The sequence below is a fragment of the Piliocolobus tephrosceles genome, chromosome 2 (assembly GCF_002776525.5).
Source record: "Piliocolobus tephrosceles isolate RC106 chromosome 2, ASM277652v3, whole genome shotgun sequence".
NCBI classification, from domain to species: Eukaryota; Metazoa; Chordata; class Mammalia; order Primates; family Cercopithecidae; genus Piliocolobus; species Piliocolobus tephrosceles.
In genome coordinates this window covers 100,885,098-100,893,108 of record NC_045435.1, presented here as the reverse complement: position 1 = coordinate 100,893,108, position 8,011 = coordinate 100,885,098, and positions in this window count along the sequence as shown.

Sequence of the window (8,011 nt, the reverse complement as noted above, 5' to 3'; positions counted from 1 at the left end):
GTAGGTAGGTAGGTAGGTAGGTAGGTAGGTAGGTCGGTCAACTCTTGATCCATTTGGAATGTGTTCTTGTCGACGGTATGAGGTGTGGATCTCATTTTACCTTTTTTTTCTTAGTACCTAGTTGTTCAAGTACCATTTATTTTAAAAATCCTTTTGGCCCAGGTGTTTTGAGATACCATCTTTATTACATACTAAAGTTTCATATGTACTTGGTCCTACTTCTGGACTTTCTTTTCTACTGGTCTATCCATATTACCACACTGTACTGTTTAATTATAAAGGCTTTATGGTATGTTTTCACGTCTGGAAGGCCAAGTCCCTCTTGTGACTTTTTTCTTTTCTTAGTATTTTCCTGGCTATTCTTGTATGTTTGCCTTTCTGTATGAAGTTTATCATCAGTTTCTCAAGCTCCATAAAAAGGTTGTTGGTGCAGCCATGAAAAAGAATGAGATCGTGTCCTTTGCAGGGACATGGATGGAGATGGAGGCCATTATTCTTAGCAAACTAATTCAGGAACAGAAAACCAAATACCACATGTTCTCCCTTATAAGTGGGAGCGAAATGATGGCAACACTTGTACACAAGACAAAAACAACAGGCCAGGCGCAGTGGCTCACACCTGTAATCCCAGCACTTTGGGAGGCTGAGGCAGGTGAATCACTTGAGGCCAAGGAGTTTGAGACCAACCTGGCCAACATGGCGAAACCCTGTCTCTACTAAAAATACAAAAAACCAGCCAGGCATGGTGGCGCACACCTGTAATCCCAGCTACACAGGAGGCTGAGGCATGAGAATCCCTTGAACCCACGAGGCAGAGGTTGCAGTGAGCTGAGATCGCGCTACTGCAAACAAGCCTCGGTGACAGACAGACTCTGGTCTCCAAAAAAAAAAGAAGAAGAAGAGGGAAAAACACACACTGGGGCCTTTCAGAGGGTGGAAGGAGGGAGAGGATCAGGAAAAATAAATAAGTAATGAATACTAGCCTTAATACCCGATGAAATAATATGTATAAACAAACCCCATGACACAAGTTTACGTATATAAGAAACCTGCACTTGTACCCCTGACCTCTGTGCCATTGGCTTGATGGGAAGTTAACAGATAAGGGCTAAAATTGAAAAATCCAAGAATGGCATAAGCAAATTAGTTAGAAATACATAGATAAATACCAAGAAGAAAAAGCTTCAAAAGTGAAGAGACCTTATTTTTTCTTTTTTCTTTTTTCTTTTTTTTTTTTTTTGAGATGGAGTTTTGCACTGTCACCCAGGCTGCAGTGCAGTGGCATGATCTCGGCTCACTGAAACCTCTGCCTCCTGGGTTCAAGTGACTCTCCTGCCTCACCTCCTGAGTAGCTGAGATTACAGCCACACACCACCGCGCCTGGCTATTTTTATTTATTTATTTATTTATTTATTTGTATTTTTAGTAGAGATGAGGTTTCACTAAGTTGGCCACGAAGGTCTTGAACTCCTGACCTCATGATCCACCCACCTCGGCCTCCCAAAGTGCTAATACTACAGGTGTGAGCCACTGCGCCTGGCCAAATGAGAATTTTTCTTAAAAAAAAAAATAAGACTTTTAGTACATATATTAGTCAGGCTCCTGGTAGGAAACAGATGACTAACTTAATCAGGGTGATTACAAGTCTCATAGAAGTACAGTTGGCCCTCTATGTCCTTGGATTAACCAGATGTGGATTGAAAATACTCAGAAAAATGATAAAAATAACAATATAACAACAAATAATAATACAAATAGGTCAAGTGAGGTGCCTCACATCTGTAATCCCAGCACTTTGGACAGCTGAGGCAGGAGGATTGCTTGAGGCCAGGAGATTGAGAACAGCATGGACAACAAAGTAAGACCCTGTCTCTACAAAAAAAAAGAAGAAAAGTTAACTGGGCTTGGCTTTGCACACCAGTAGTCTTGGTTATCTGGTAGGCTGAGGCAGGAGTATCACTTGAGCCCAGAAGTCCAGGGACCTATGATCACACCACTGCATTCCAGCCTGGGCAACAGAGCAAGACAACATTTAAAAAATTAAAAATAAAAAAAATACAAATTTTTAAAACAATGTAACAACTATTTACATAGTATTTATAGTGTATCAGGTATCATAAGTAATCTAGAGATGATTTAAAGTATATGGGATCACTTTGGGAGGACTCAGTTGAGACCAGGAGTTCGAGACCAGCCTGGCCAACATGGAGAAACCCTGTCTCTACTAAAAATACAAAAATGGCCTGGTACAGTGGCTCATGCCTGTAATCCCAGCACTTTGGGAGTCCGAGGCAGGCGGATTATGAGGTCAGGAGATCGAGACCATCCTGGCCAACATGGTGAAACCCCGTCTCTACTAAAATACAAAAAATTAGACAGGCGTGATAGCACGTGCCTATAGTCCCAGCTACTCAGGAGGCTGAGGCAGGGGAATCGCTTGAACCTGCGAGGCGGAGGTTGCAGTGAGCCGAGATTACACCACTGCACTCCAGCCTGGCGAGAGAGCAAGACTCCATCTCAAAAAAAATACAAAAAGTACAAAATTAGCCAGGCATGGTGGTGCATCCCTGTAATCCCAGCTACTCAGGAGGCTGAGGAATAAGAATCACTTAAACCTGGGAGGCACAGGTGGCAGTGAGCCAAGATTGTGCCACTACACTCCAACCTGGGCAACAGAGTGAGACTCTGTCTCAAAAAAAAGAAAAAAAGTGTATGAGAGGATGTGCATAGGTTATGTGCAAATACTATACCATTTTATGTAAGGAGCTTGAGCATTCATGGATTTTGGTATCTTCATGGGGGTCTTGGGATACCAAAGAGGACACTGAAGGACAACTGTACTGTTTAGAAGTGTGGGTGGGTTTAAGGGACATAAACATGGGTTGGTGAAGCACCCTGCCACTAGAGCCACAGGGAGCAGTTTCCACTCCTTGGCCTAAAGGGTGACAAGAAGTACAGCTTAATGAAACAAAAAAAGCTATGGAAGAGGACTGCCCGATAGAAGCAATGGACTTGAGTAGAACGTAAGTCACTGCTTAGTGCAGCATGACAGGTTGGAAACTGCAGAATAAACATTATCTTACTCTCCTCCCATTGCTGCCAGGGGCCCCTAATGGCTAAACTGAAGCAGAGGTGGAGAGCAAGGAAACCCATTGGTGCCATTTATAATGAGCAGCCTCCTGAAACAATAGGGCAGGGAGGGGTAGAGAGTGGATTTGCAGAGGCATGTGGAAGAAATCCAAGCAGTACTATAGTACATTTAAATATATAAATGTACAGCATAATAAAACAATAAAAGACAGTAAAAATGGTCAGTTGTGGTGGCTCACACCTGTAATCCCAGCACTTTGGGAGGCCGAGGTGGGCAGATCACCTGAGGTCACAAGTTCAAGACCAGCCTGGCCAACATAGTGAAACCCTGTCTCTAGTAAAAATACAAAAATTAGCCGGGTGTGATGATGGGCACCTGTAATCCCAGCTACTTGGGAGGCTGAGGCAGAAGAATCACTTGAACCTGGGAGGCGGAGGTTGCAGTGAGCTGAGATCATGTCACTGCACTCCAGCCCGGGTGACAGCAAGACTAAGTCTTAAAAAAAAAAAAAAACAGTGAAAAGCAACTTTTGTCAATGAATCTATGGTGTGAGGACACATAAGTCAATTATAACAAAGACGGAAAGCTGGTACATGTCTGAGGAGAGATTGGAGACACTCCCAGTGAGGAAAACCAACAGATTCTCTGGAAATAGTGACCTCTGAGCTAGGGATCTAACTTATGTCATCATATAGTGGCTGGGTGATGGATACTGGTCTATTCTTCTTCAATAAAACATCTGTAGGAGAACTGAAGAAATCCCTCAAACCTCATGGTTTCCATTGTCCTGCTTCCTGAGGATATTTGCCTTTTCACATTTTTAAGGTTTTTATTGTTATAATTTTTCCAATCTGTATTTTATATTGATGTCCTCAAGATGGAATGACTGATTTTGTACTTTGCTCCTGGTATAGTGTTAAGGAATTCAGATGCATGAGCTCAAACAAATATGAGGTTGATCTTATTATACCCATTTTACAGAAAATCTGTGGTTTGGAGATAAGTAACTTACCCAAGGACAGATAACTAGATCAAAATCACAATATAGATTTGACTTCACAGCTCCTCTTTTACCCACCATTCTAAATTGCCTCTCAATGTAGGGATTTATGGCCAGATGTGGTGACTCACGGCTGTAATCTCAACACTTTGGGAGGCCGAGACAGGAGGATCGTTTCAGCCCTAGGAATTCGAGACCAGACTGGGCTACAATAGCGAGACTTTGTCACTACAAAAAAAAAATTCAGAAAATTAGCCAGGTGCAGTGGTGTGCACCTGTAGCCTCAGCTACTCAGGAGGCTGAGGTGAAAGGATCACTTGAGCCTGGAAGGTTGAGGCTGCAGTGAGCAGAGATTGTGCCACTGCACTCCAGCCTGGGTGCCAACCAGTCTCAAAAAATAAAAAACAAAAATTGGATACAATTCCCAGGTTGCTTTATTAAGGTGCAAATAAGTCCATTTCTTCCTATTCAGTTTTTAACTCTTCTTCTGTCAGGGAATGGTTAAGCTAACACAATGAAACCTTGGTTGTGCCTTGTCTAGTTATATCCCCTGGATTTCAGATACCAACCCCTACCAAGAAAGAGTATTTTAGAAACTCCAGTATGCAGGCTGGGCATGGTGGCTCACGGCTGTAATCCCAGCACTTCAGGAGGCCAAGGCAGGTGGAACACTTGAGATCAAGAGTTCCAGACCAGCCTGACCAACACAGAGAAACCCTGTCTCTACCAAAAATGCAAAATTAGCTGGGCATGGTGGCACATGTCTGAAATCCCAGCTACTTGGGATCTCCAGCTGAGGCAGAAGAATCGCTTGAACCTGGGAGACAGAGGTTGCAGTGAGCCAAGATCACGCCATTGCACTCCAGCCTGGGCAACGAGCGAAACTATGTCTCAAAAAAATTAAAAATTAAAAATTAAAACAACAACAACAACTCATATTCCAGGGTCCCACTCCTGGAGTCATCTAGACTTAAGGGACTCAGAAGTCTGTGTTTTTACTCGTGCCCCACACAATCCTGGCAGGTGATTCATAGACCATATTTGAGAAGTTACAGTGGAACCAAGTGTACCCAGACTTGCTAAACATTGAGTGTTGGAGAGTGGGGACAGAAAGGAAACTTGGGTTTGGGTTGTAAGCTGGCTCAAGGAAGGTACAGCCCATCTTTTCCTCATGGGTACTCTGGGCTTAAACTGTGAGGAATTTTACAGCATCTCAGACCAGAGATGACTTTGTGGTGGGCCTTAGAGAATGATCAAGGCAACATGTTCTAAGGTCTTGATGGCAGAAGCACCAGGAGCCTATTGTTTTATAATTAAATGTCTATTGGTACAGTGGCCTGTCAAACTCGGCATGCAAGTAAACACCCTCTCCCTGCCCACAGACCATGGGAGTTTAATATTTAGTTGATGGCTTCTAATTTATACGGTACTTCACTTCCCTGATGTCCTACCCCTTCTCCATGTTTCTTGTCTCCTCCCATTGTACACTGCTCCTCTGAGAAAGGAAGACATAGTGGAAACTGCTGTAATGAACCCAGCAGTCCTAACATTAAATTCTCTTTCACTTACTAGCTGTGTGACTTTAGTAACGTTACTTAGTCTCTCTGAGCCTTGATTCCCTTTTGTAAAAGGAGAATAATACCTACCTCATAAAATTGCTATATGAGTTAGAAATGCCAGACGGAGCACAGTGGCTCATGTCTATAATCCTAGCACTCTGGAAGGCCAAGGCAGGAGGAATGCTTGAAGCCAGGAGTTCAAGACCAGCCTAAGCAAAAAAGCAAGACGCTGTCTCTAAAAAGAGAGATGCTTTATGTCAAGTACCTGGCACAAGACCTGTCACTCAGTAGGTGGCAGGTGGGGATATCACTGCCCTACTGAAGATTGGGGCTTTCCCTCCTCCTGCTGAGGTTCTTGACTCAGGGTACTTCAGCATTGCTACAATGAGAGTTGCTCTCTTGGCAATTACTTGAAAGTTTCTAGACAAAGTTGGAAAGGACTTTAGCAGTCATCTGGTCCATCTGGCCCAGTGGATGCAGGAGATTCTGGCACAGGCCTCATGACAGATGGGCACCCCAACTCTACCCGTACCAATGGAGAGCTCCCTCCTGAAGCTGACTGTCATTGGAAGATTGGTTGATTGGAAGAAAGCTTTTCCTTGAGTTGAGCTGAACTCATTTCCCCACTAATTGTGGACTCAAAACCAGTTAGAGCTAAAAGACATCTCCAAGATCTTCAAACCCACCTACTTATTTTATGAATGAGGACTCTGAGGCTCAGGGAAGTAGGGTGAGGTGCTGTTCATGCAGAGCTAAGCAGACCAGTGTCTCCTTCAGTGTCACTCATTCACATGGCTTCTCAGTTCTTATAGTGTCTCCCCCACCCGCATTCCCTCAACTTTCCTCCCATGAACCAGGATCCACTCTTCACCCCTCTGATTACCCACCTTTGCACGTGCAAGTTTGTGATGCCAAGAACTAAACATAATTCTTACCATGATCTGGCTCTAGCAGAGCAAAATGGGGCTATTTGAGAGTTGGAGCTGGGGCAAGATAGGAATTAGACCTGCAAAGGTCAATAACTTAAACTAGGCTGGGCGTGGTGGCTCACGCCTGTAATCCCAGCACTTTGGGAGGCTGAGGCGGGTGGATCACGAGGTCAGGAGATCGAGATCATCCTGGCTAACATGGTGAAACCCTGTCTCTACCGAAAATATAAAAATTAGCCAGGCGTGGTGGCGGGCGCCTGTAGTCCCAGCTACTTGGGAGGCTGAGGCAGGAGAATGGCGTGAACCCGGGAGGTGGAGCTTGCAGTGAGCCAAGATCACACCACTGCACTCCAGCCTGGGTGACAGAGCGAGACTCCGTCTCAAAAAAAAAAAAAAAAAAAAACTACACAAAAGCAACAGGTTAGCCGGGCTCAGTGGTTCACGCCTGTAATCCCAGCACTTTTGAGAGGCCAGTGGGGGAAGATCACCTGAGGTCAAGAATTTGAGACCAGCCTGACCAACATGGTAAAACCTCGTCTCTCCTAAAAATACAAAAGTTAGCGGGGTGTGGTGACAGCCACCTGTAATCCCAGCTACTCGGGAGGCTGAGGCAGGAGAATCTCTTGAACCCAGGAGATGGAGGTTGCCGTGAGCTGAGATCACACCATTGCACTCCAGCCTGGATGACAAGAGTGACACTCCACCTAAAAAAAAAAAAAAAAAAAAAGCAGCAGGTCCCTTATAGAAATGTGGGTGGTTGTGGTTGTTTAGTTGTATTCAGCTCCTCTTCACTGACCTCTTAGAATTTGTTGTAGACACTTTTAAAACATCTCTAACAGGCCCAAGGAAGGTACTCAGTGAAATTTGCCAAATTAACATAAATTTATTTTTAACATTTTTTTTCTAACGAATGTAAAAGGAGGGGGTGGAGATAGGAGAAAGTGTCAAAGGAAGAAACTGACCTGTTGTCTCAAAACCAGTTGTAAGTTAGTAATTTTGCCTAAATGAAGAGTGGGACCTCACACATGATTTTAAAATAAACCCAAGAAAATTTCCATAAGTCTAGTATTGGCATTTTCTGGAAATGTTAATAGAGATCACACAATAAAGAATTGCCTGGTCGGCCGGGCGCGGTGGCTCAAACCTGTAATCCCAGCACTTTGGGAGGCCGAGACGGGCGGATCACGAGGTCAGGAGATCGAGACCATCCTGGCTAACACGGTGAAACCCCATCTCTACTAAAAATACAAAAACTAGCCGGGCGAGGTGGCGGCGCCTGTAGTCCCAGCTACTCCGGAGGCTGAGGCAGGAGAATGGCGTAAACCCGGGAGGCGGAGCTTGCAGTGAGCTGAGATCCGGCCACTGCACTCCAGTCCGGGCGACAGAGCGAGACTCCGCCTCAAAAAAAAAAAAAAAAAAAAAAAAAAAAAAA